This window comes from Dendrobium catenatum, unplaced genomic scaffold (genome assembly GCF_001605985.2).
Source record: "Dendrobium catenatum unplaced genomic scaffold, ASM160598v2 fragScaff_scaffold_665, whole genome shotgun sequence".
Lineage (NCBI taxonomy): Eukaryota > Viridiplantae > Streptophyta > Magnoliopsida > Asparagales > Orchidaceae > Dendrobium > Dendrobium catenatum.
Genome location: NW_021319127.1, coordinates 1,142,841 through 1,154,898, shown reverse-complemented (window position 1 = coordinate 1,154,898; position 12,058 = coordinate 1,142,841).

Sequence of the window (12,058 nt, the reverse complement as noted above, 5' to 3'; positions counted from 1 at the left end):
CAAAAATCTTCTCTTATAGATACTTTATTAGAAGAAAGCACAAACTATCATATGAGGAGGGTGATCTTCTCCCTAATCCTATTGTATTTTGATAGTTGTTAGGCAACTTGAATTATTTAGTAGTACTCGACCTGATATTCCTTTGTTGTTGGGTAGGTTAGTCAATTTATGCTAACTCCCCACCATTTATATTTAGCTATTGTTTGTTGGATCATTTGATACTTTAGTGGGGCATCTAGAGGATTGTTTCTATTTGGTTCTTTTATTCATCTTGTGGATTATACTGATGGTGGTTAGGCCTGGTGTTTAGCCCTAATTGTTTGGCATAGTCCATGCAACTGAGTTGAATAAAATGAAAGAGCTTAGTAGATTATCGTAATTGTTTTTAATTAAATGGGCGACTAAGAGGATGTGCAATGATAGGGCTCGCAGCTAGTAGGATTTGAGTGGGAGGGATATATATTTATATATACTAATTTTGTCACACATAATTTCTCACATCTCATCTTTCATGCGTCTCAATTTGCATGTTGTTGCCTCGTGCACGTGTGAATTTTTCCATCCACCTAGATGATACGGGTGTGCATTCCCAATAATATTAATGTTCTTGACGTAATGAGAAAGTTCGTTTCGTAAATGAATATCATTTGAGGGACTTTGCATAATGCACGTCTTTTTCATTGATGTCCGATCAAATCATTTGCAAACAACTTTTGATAAATTTGATGTCCTAATGCATGAAATGCTATATGTTTCGCAATCAGCAAAATTTGGGTGGTTTCAACCATAGTCGATGTGTCTCAATGTTTGTTTCGCATGACTGCATGCATTCTAATCGTCATTTTCCTTCTCTTTCCCTTGCCATTGATTTTGATAAATATGCAGAGGATAACACTCTACACTTATATTCTTTTGATTACTTATCAATGTTTGAGATTTTAATATTTAAATACACTAATTTCTTATTTTTATCCTAGCACATTACTTGATATAAAAAATGGTCTAGAACACCCTTTGATAGAGCTAAGCTGTAAATAAGCTGAGCCGGCTAGTGAGCTGGCTAGAGGTCTACTCGTTAATGAGCTTGTGAGTCCAGCTTATTGAGCCACAAGCTCTAGTTCGAGTTTGTTTAAACTCGGCTTGTTAGTTTAAATAAATTAAATATTTAAACTTTTAATTTTCAGTTGAAATAAATATTTAAAATCAGAAAGTTTATGCATTTAATGACAATATTTAAAATAAGTGTACATTACACAAGTTTTCAAAAAAAAAAAATCATGTCATCATTTATTATATTGTACTTTATATAGCTTTTTCAAAAAAAAAAAGAGAAAAAAACCCAATTCTAGCTTCTTTTCGAGACCTTTCATTTCGACGAAGCATGGGCTGCATAGCACTCTCTGCAACCTCTCCATGGCTAGCTCCACCATGGTAAGTGACTTTGCCAACAAAGAAAAAATATCGCTTGTGACTATATATCTAGTCAAGCTCGTGAGCTTGAGTTTGAATGATCGAGCCGAGTTCGAGCTCATTTGTTGGGCTCAATTCGAGCTCGAGTTGTCTATTTGAGTGATGAATCGATCTCGAGTTTGTTGTGTCTTGAGCTCGACTCGACTTATTTATATCCCTAGATAGAAACAATGTCCAAAACCTTCCTATTGTTTGGGTGACATTATGAGTGTTCTAATGTGTGTCACTCACACACTACTAGTCTGAAGTCTCAGTTTAGGGTCCATTTGGGACGGCTTTGATGTTGTTGTTTTGTATAAAAAATTGTTAAATGGATGTTTGGGGGCATTACAGCAGATCTGGGTTGGAAAATTTTTTGCGGCCCATCACTGCTTCATGTGACCTTTCACTGCTTCCCGTGGTTTCAAAGGGCAAAAATGTCGTAAATGCCTCATTCATGCAAAAGTGCTTGATTATTCTGATATTCCTCATCATCGACGATGTCATGTCGTGACCATGCCACAACAACTGTTGTAGCTCGGGTGGGGGTGGTCGGCAACGACAAATCCTTAGCATAAGACTTACTATCCGTGCATCAACTTTCTGGGTCAAGTATCTCACATCTTCTTGTTAGCATGCGGTTCATTCACATTAAAGTGTACCTACTCTATTTACTCCTTTACCTATATTAGCTTATTTAAAGCTCTCTGTACCGTCACCTATATGATATAGAATTACTTTTCCATTTCCTTTATTCTCTCTGTCGCTGTTTCATCCCGTCTCTGCCAAGGCTTCCTTGGCAGCTCTTTCATGGTATTAAGAGCCACAAATGGGGGACTAAAGCTCCACTTCTTCCCTCCCTCCCTCTTCCTATAATCCCGCCGACAACAATGCCGATGTCTCCATTCTGGCGCCTCTTAAATTTCTAGTCTCCAACATCAATAACCTCATCCCTCATCCTCTCAACACTGACAACTATGCTATTTGGCGGATTCAGATCATCCAACAATTTTATGCTAATGGGTACGTCGGCCACCTCATAGGCAGCAGTGCTCCGCCCTCCATAGAAGCAATGCAAGAACTTGCTTGCTAGCGACTCATCGATAGCAATTTGATCTCTGCTCTCTTCTCCACAATATCTGTAAAACTCCTCCGAAATGCATTTTTTTAGTGCAGTTAGTCCGTACGAACTAACTTTAGTATGGGACGAACTGAAGAAAATTGTGAAGAATCTGTATGGTTCGTCTGGACGAACCTGTACGAGCCTCGACGAACCGTCGGGACGAAATTTGTCCAGAGAGAAAATCGTCCAGGAACGAATACACTTCGTCTGGACGAGATTTGTCCAGAGGGTAAATCGTCCCGGGATGAATGGAAATCATCTAGGACGAACATGTTTGATAAGTATTTGAATTGAGATATTTTGGATCATTTTGAAGAGAGAGAAAAAGCTGGAGAGAGAAAGAGAAGGAAAAGAGAAGAGTGCTTGGTTTTGGAGCTCGCGGTGCGCTTTTCGTCTGTCGCCGTTGTTGGAAGATTTGTTCGCCTTGCAGTAAGAACTCCGAATCCTATTTCTGATTTCAAAGATTTTGAGTTTTGGTATTTCTTTGCTCAATTTTGTGTTTCTGTTACCGAAAAATGTGCATATCTTTGTATTAACGAAACTTTTACCGCGTAACTTTTGGTATGTTATTGAAATGATGTTTTGTACGATTTTAGCATTTTCTGGAAAGTTTTCACCAGATATTTTGAGTTCGGTGCAATTTTTATCGAATAGGAAATTATCTGGACATTGGAAAATATTGCTTTAGTACAAGTAAAGCTTTGAAACGTTGTTTTATTCGATTTCTGGTAATTTGGTGATTTTCTTAAACTGTGTTTTAACTCTGTTTGGAATTCTATCGACTGTACGATATTTTAAGGGTTCTCCTTAATTGAGCTATTTGTATTTGTTGTTCTATATGAATGTGCATATGATTGAATCTATTACTATTATATTCTAAAAGACAAGTGAAGACTGGTTGAACCGTTGGTTGGAGATTGATTTGACCTGTACAGGATGATGGGCCGACGGGCTTTCCTTTAAAAAGGGCTTGGTGTTATCCTCTATTGATCATGGATACAACGATTGAGAGTCATAAGGAGATTATTATGCTGACGGGTGGCCGACGGGCAAAGAGTGACGACTCTATTATTGAGCCAACGGATATACAATGGATATACAACGATACATTGAAAAACGCCTTAATAACCAGTGATTGTACTTGTTAAGTAAGACTATTGTATTGTATTGCATGTTTAAAGTATTGTTCTTATGATTTATTGATGGAATTATCGATATTAAATTGATCTATTGTTTACTGATTGATTTATTGATTATTGTATGAATTTCTTGATATCGACCGATTTTTTGATTTATTGATATTGAATTGATTTATTGATACTTTATGGATTTACTGACGGATTTACGGGTTTACTGTTACTGTACGATTTTATTGATACTGCATATTGTACATGTCACTGAATACATATACTGATATGGATATTGATATTGCATTGATTCATTGATACTATGGATACCGATATTATTGATTCATCGATATTATGGATTCATTGATACACCGACTACGAACCGATACCGATACTGATACTACTGATTCACCGATACTACTGATTCATTGCACTGATCTTATGGCACGTGATACACCGAATACTAATTGATACATGTGATTCATGTGATTTACCGAGCACGTGATCTAGAACATTACTGTATTGATATGATTTTAATGCGTTGATTTATTTTCATTGTTATTATTGATTTATTGATTTGATTTCAACTATTTTTCACGATGTATTGATTGGATTATTTTATATGATTTCATACCAATTGATACTATTGACCGAAATTGATTTCTTTATTTAATTATCTAATTGATTCTATTGATATGATTGATTGATGTTAATAATACGATATTGATTTGACGGATTTACTAGTACGGACTTATTTACTGAGGATTTATCGTTACTGTGCGGATTTATCGTTACTGTACGGATTTACTGTTACTACACGATTTCACTGTTATAGCATAATCATTCACGTCGTCACAGGATTGTTACTGATATTGATACATACGCTGCTACTACTGATTCACTGTACTGACATTATACACGTGATATAGATTACTAGATTGCATATGATTTATTGAGCAAGTGATATTGAATAACTGGAATAACGACGATTGTAGCCCTCAAGTCACTCGAGAGTTCTTCAGCTTAAGAACGAGCTTCACCACCTACAAATGAAAAATCTTACCATGTAATAATATCTCTCGCAAATAAAGTACATCGTCGACAACATCGCTGCCACAGGCTCCAAGATCGATCCGGAAGACATTGTGCTCTCCATCCTTAATGGGCTCCCAACTACTTACAATTCTTTCAAGACAGCCATCCGCACCTCTTCTATTCCCGCAGATCTTGACAACCTATATTTGCTACTTTGCAGTGAAGAAATCCATGTCAATCAAGAACTTCTCAAAGATCAATCCACGCCTTCGTCCACAACCACTCTTTATGTTACTTCCTACAATCAAGCAAAAGGGAGAAATCAAAGACGCCCAATATGGAACAATAATACTTCAACCAGAATATCCTCTCCGATTAATCCTGTCACGCAGCCCATAAACATAAGCAACCAGTGCCCAACTTGCCAAATATGTGGCAAAACAGGACACATAGCCATAAACTGTTGGCATATATGCAACTTTAAGTACGCGCCAACCACTTCAAACGGGCCTCGAGCCATGCTAGCTCAACCAACATCCTATGGGACTCAAGATTGGATTCTTGACTCCAGCGCCTCCACACACTTGACGCCGGACAATACTCATCTCTAGCAGCCGTCCACCTACACTGGCCAAGATACCGTCTTTGTCGCCAATGGCTCCACATTACCAATTCACAACTCTGGCCAAGGTTTGCTTCCACTACCGGACACACCTCATAAGCTTCAGTTATGCAATATTTTACACGTTCTATCTCTTACTCACAATCTTCTATCTGTCTCCAAGTTAACATCAGATATCTCAATCTCAATTACATTTGACACTAATGGTTTTGAAATAAAGGATTCTCAGGACCATCATCTTCTTCTTCGTGGACATCTTCATAACGGGCTGTATCACATACGACCAGCTCCGGAGGCCCCTCCCCCCGCCCTTCATGCCAGCACCACATCTTCCCAGCTTTGGCATGCCCGCCTCGAACACCCGAACAATAGACTTCTTTCTTTTCTTGCTAAACAAATTCTTGATTTTTGAAATGTATCTTTTTCATTTATATGCAAATCTTGTAATGTGGCTAAGAGCCATAAGCTCTCGTTTAACAAAAGAAGCTCAGTTTCCTCGTCTCCATTTGAGCTTATACACTCAGACGTGTGGGGACCGACACAACAACCATCCTTAAATGGGTTTCCATACTACGTAATTTTTATCGATGATTTTACTCGTTTTTCATGGATTTACTTCATGCATTCTAAAAATGAAACGTTTACAAAATTTTAACAATTTTGCAGTCTTGTTTGCACTCAATTCTCAACTACCCCAAAAACCTTTCGTTCCGACGGCAGAGGTGAATTCGTGAGCACCGCTTTTAAATCCTTTCTTCAAAACCATGGTATTCTCCATTAACTAAGCTGTCCACATACACCTGAACAGAATGGCCTAGCTGAATGCAAGCACATACATCTTCTAGATCTCACCCGCACTCTCCTACACGCGTGTCAACTACCAAATCAATTCTTGTCTGAAGCCACCTCCACAACCAACTATCTCATAAATCTCCTCCCCTCCAAATCCATCTCGCTCCAATCTCCCTACCACATTCTCTATAACAAATTTCCAACCTATTCTCACCTTCGCACCTTCAGGTACCTCTGTTATCCATGGCTACAACCCTACACCACCAACAAGTTTGCCTCTCGCTCTTCCGACTGCATCTTCATCAGATACTCCTCCATCCACAAAGGTTACAAATGTTACGTACAACCTCGCCACACATAAAGTTCACATCTCTTGTCACATAGTTTTTTACGAACAAATTTTTCCTTACACCTCAACTGCCACAAAATGCACACCAAACACTCTACTTACCACGACTGACACTTCCCCTCTACTCCTAGTCCCAACTTCAGCAACCATTCCCTCAATTTCTTCTGATAACACCAAACTTCACACTCACTCTTCTACTCCTAACACCCAACCCGCTACATTGCCTGCTTCTCCCTGTCCAACCCAAGACATGAGCTCAGAACTACAATCGGCCCCTCTAATTCCCAACCGTCCTATTCACCCTATGACAACTAGATCCAAGTCTTGAATATCAAAACCCAAACAATTCTTTTCAATACTCAGCAACACTACCCCTCCCTCCACTCCGACAACCTACAATCAAACAACCAAATTCGACCACTGACATCTCGCTATGGTCGAAGAGTTCACCGCTCTATAAAAACAAATGACTTGGTCTCTTGTTGCTCCTCCGTCGAACAAGAAAATTCTTGGATGTAAATAGATGTTCAAAACCAAAGTGATACCTTCAGGTCAAGTTGACCGTTACAAAGCTCGACTCGTCGCTTTGGGCTATGACCAAATTTATGGAGAAAATTACACCGAGACTTTCAGCCCCGTCTCCAAGATGCCCACCATCCACCTACTTCTTACTCTTGCCCTGCACAGAAAATGGCAAATACTTCAACTCGATGTTTCCAATGTCTTCTTGCACGGTGATCTTCCAGATGATATCTATATGCGCCAACCACCGGGGTTTGCAGATTCTTGATCACCAAACTATGTATGCAAGCTACATAAATCCCTCTACAGGCTCAAGCATGCACCTAGGCAGTGGTTCCAAAAGCTAACAAACATCCTACAATCTCACGGATTTCGGTTCAGCCTCTCCGACCCATCTCTACTTATTTTTACTCACAGTCACGTTCAGATTTTTCTACTAATCTATGTCGATGATATTCTTGTAACAGGGAATGATTCTCTTTACATCCAGTCACTCCTTCAAGATCTCAGCTCCCAATTTACTCTCAAGCAGCTCGGACACATTTCCCTCTTTCTTTGCATATAGGTTCTTCAAAACACCAAGGGATACTTCCTCACACAACAACACTATGTAACCAAAATTCTCAATAAGGCCCACTTTACTGATTGCAAGGCTTCACCTACACTACTTGCTCCTGCTTCAGAACACATACTCGACACCAACAAATCGTTCCATGATCCCTCTCTCTATTGTCGTCTCGCTAGATCTCTTCAATATATATCAATTACCAGACCCGACATAGCATTTGCAACGAATCGTACTTTCCAACACATGCATCAGCCCACGGATCAAGACTTTCAAGCTCTCAAACGTCTTATATGCTATGTCAAAGGCACTCTATCCTTTGGCCTACCGATAGTCACAGGCGATCTACATCTTCGAACCTTTACCGATGCAGACTGGGCCACTAACAACACCGACAGGAAATCCATCTCTGGATTTTGTATTTTCTTGGGTCCAAATCTCATCTCTTGGACCGTCAAGAAACATGTAACCGTCACCAAATCTTCAATAGAAGCTGAATATCAGGCTCTCTCTGTAGCCACCTCAGAACTTATCTGGCTTCGTCGCTAGCCGCCGAACTCTCTCTTGTACAAGACTCTCCGACGATCATCCACTGTCACAACATCTCTACCATCGCACTCGCCAAGACCCAGTCTTCCATGCTCGAACGAAACACATCGAAATTGACAGCCACTTCATTCGGCAACACATCTCCTCCGGTGACATCACCATCAAGCACATTTCTTCCAAAGAACAAATCGTGGACATCATAACTAAACCTTTCTCAATTGCCCTCTTTAACAAGCTTCATTTCAAATTAACCATTCAATCCTTAAATGATTAATTTGAGGAAGACTGTTAGCATGCGGTTCATTCACATTAAAGTGTACCTAGTCTATTTACACCTTTACCTATATTAGCTTATTTAAAGCTCTCTGTACTGTCACTATATGATATAGAATTACTTTTACATATTCTCTCCATCTCTGTTTCGTCCCGTCTCCGCCAAGGCTTCTTGGCAGCTCTTTCAGTTCCTCCCCCGGGCCGAATCCGCTCTGCACCCTCACCTCGTATCTCTGATCTTCGGGAACTTCATGCCGCATCTGACGGGGAATGCAACGGCTAGGGCAAGATGGACATAGTTCGTGGCCAAGTTCATCTGAAGCCTACCGGTGATTCTAACTGGGTGCTTATTCTGATAGAGATGATTTTCCTGCGTATAATTTGACTCACAAATCCAAGGCTTCGAAGGGAATTTATCTCACGAAAATCATGACAGGGAAGAATCAAGATGCGAGCTGGCGGATCAAAGTCGTGCTACTAGGATTGGCATGTCTAGTGAGTTCTTACAGTTCAATAAATTTGTTCGCTGTTCATTTATTCAACTCATCTTCTCCTTTTCTGTTTGATGTTTCCAGGGGATACTTGCTAGACGAAATCATGAAAAAGATGGAACTTCGTGATCTCCAATTGCTATTCAATGATGTTTTATTTCATTCTTATTTTTGTATTTTGGAGCACTCAGGGCTGCTAGAGGATTGGCATTTCATATCTACTTATATTGAATTCTATATTTTTGTTTACATACAATATTAAAGCATAATAATTTGTTGTTTTTATGTTTTGTTAAACATAATTTATTACAGCATAAGTAATAAATTATGATTTTGATTTCCATTGTAATATGCTCTGTAAGGCATTTTATGCATTATATAGAACTGCTCATATGCCTGATGTCTCATGGGATGAAGTTCTGCAGCAATGCAATTATGATATCCTAAAGTTTTTTATCAGGTTGGTTTTGATTTCCACTGTAAGCAGTTGATATCTCGAAGTTTTGATTTCTGAACCTTCCTTTCATCCTCAATTCTCTGGATATATGTTCTGCTCATATGCAATTATGATCATTAGAATCGGAAGAGAATTATATATCATTAAAGCAGGTTTTTGTACAATAACAAAAACTACTGTTTGAATTTATATAGTTTAAATTTATGTACAATGAGGGTAGTAATATAAATTATTCTTATACAGCAGCATCAAAGCAGTTTACAGTTATACTATCCAAACAAAAATATTGTTTTATGTACGGAAAATTCAGAAAATAGCTTTCTGTGCAATAATTTCACAACCCGTCTTACCTATAGTTGTAGCCGTCCCAAACGCACCCTTAGTTTTCCCAACCTAACTACATGATCCCAATCATATCTTAGAAGGTTTCTCACATCCCTTGGGTTTCCCGCCAATAAGATATACTAGGCTTTGGAAAAGAGATCCCACGGGAATCAGCTAGGGTTTCACACAAATACGTAAGAAAACAATATTGTATGGAATAAATATCATATTAATAAGTAAAGTTGCAATAGAATTACTGAAGTGAAGTAAGGATTTTGTTCGGAAATCATTCCATCTTCCCGTCTTTACTCTCTCTGTAATACTCGAACCGGATCGGCCTGGTCCTGGTGGGACCGAGCAAGCCGATAACAGTGCTGGTCTCTTTTGCAGGAACTTTTATTCGGTCAGAACACCTGATGTAGCTCTACATCCGGACGCCAATAAAATGTCGTCACATGCTCTTATTCTTTACCGTGCGGTCAGACGACCTGGCCCGGACTGGAACACGATATTGCTATGTATTAGCTGATTTGTGCAGACCAGGGTATTGCTAGGTATTGCTCGGTAACGAGAAATACCACTCTGTCAAGACCAAGACCTAGCAATACCAAGCAATACCGAGTAATACCCCAGTTTTGCTAGGTATTGCTCGGTATTGGTAGGTATTACTCGGTATTGGTAGGTATTACTCGGTATTAGTCTTGGAAGAGCGGTATTTCTCATTATTGTCAAGCAATATCTAGCAATACCGAGCAATACCTAGCAATACACGAACATAGCAATACCGGTTTTCGGTCCGGGTCGTCTGGCTGTGCGGTAAGAAGTAAGAGCATGTGACGACATTTTATTGGCCTCCGGATGTAGAGCTACGTCAGGCGTCCTGACCTAATAAAAGTTCCTTTCACAGGCAAGTGATCCAAGCGGTTCCCTTGCTAGGGTTCCCTCTCTCCAATCATGAAAATCACCTGATTGCGCCGCCTTTCTAAATTATTCTGCCTTTGCCGACCTTCCCTCGCTATATAAATAAAACCTTGGCATCATTCTATCCCCCTTTTGTCCTCTTAGCAGCAGCGAAAATCCTATTCTCCTTCTTCATTTCTTTCTCGAGCACCTCTCAACAAATTCTTCTTCTCAAACTCTTTTCCTATTACAGTGTGTTTTCCTTCTCCTTCTCCCTATCCTTCTCTCTTTCTTCTTCTTATGTTACTAATAGTCTAATTAAGACTTCTTTCAATTTTATTGTGAGATTAAATTTGATTCCTATAGTCTTAAATTTCTCATAGGAGTTTTGTCTTTCTTTGAAGAGAAAGTTTTATCTAAATTTGATGTTCGACTTAATCAAATTCTAGATTATTTTTATATACATTAGATCATATTTTTTTCATAACTAAATTGTTGTTTATGGCATGGCTAAGGTGGATTAAGACATTTTTCTTTATGCTTCGATGCGTGCTTAATATTCCAGTTGTATCTTGTATATGCATGTCTCTCTATGTAAATACAAAACAAGTCTTTATATCATTTCATCATGACCCGTGTGGCCGGAGTGTACAGCCTTCCGATTCCAGAGTGTGACACTCTAAATGATATATTTTGCCATTTCCTCTAATTCTTTATCAATTTTCCTATAAAAATAGGGTGAAATTCCATTGTTTCCATGAAATTTGAGAATGGGACAATATATCTTCTGAATGGAGAGAAATAGTAGCTAGAATGTGGAGATTGGTGGTAAGATTCGACACAGAAGGACCTATAGCCATAGGAGGTGGAGAACCGCTACTGGATGTTCGAAACTCGGATTAAACAGGTGGAAGACTTCCGACTAGAGGTGGTGGTGGGGGTGGGGGTATTTCATTCAACCCTTATTAGATTAGTTATAATGATTCAAATAGGTTCTCATTTAAAAAAAGTAATAGTCTGATATAGGAAACATTAAATTCTAAGGCTTATTTGGGACAATTTTTTTACTGTTTTATTTTTTAGACATCAATAACAATTTTTATTTGGTCACTACTTTTGACTACTTTCAATAAATTTTTGTATTAGAAAGTTGATTTCTAGCAATTTTTAAAAAGTTTTTTTTCTAAACAACAGCTTTGCTATCACTTTATAAAAAGCAACCGTTGTCCCAAACGAACCCTAAGTCAATCATAAAATTAAATTTTATCACTTTAAAGCAGCAACAATTGTCCAAAATCTAGAAACTACTCTATTGAAATAGTACAACCTCATAGAAAATAGCATCTACTTTCTAAATTGTAGGAAACGAATAAAAATTATAAATATAAGCAAATAATTCAAATAAATCCCTTTCAACACTCACATGCTTGATCAAACCAAAGCTTGGGGATAGTTTTATTGGAGAATGCATCACTCAATT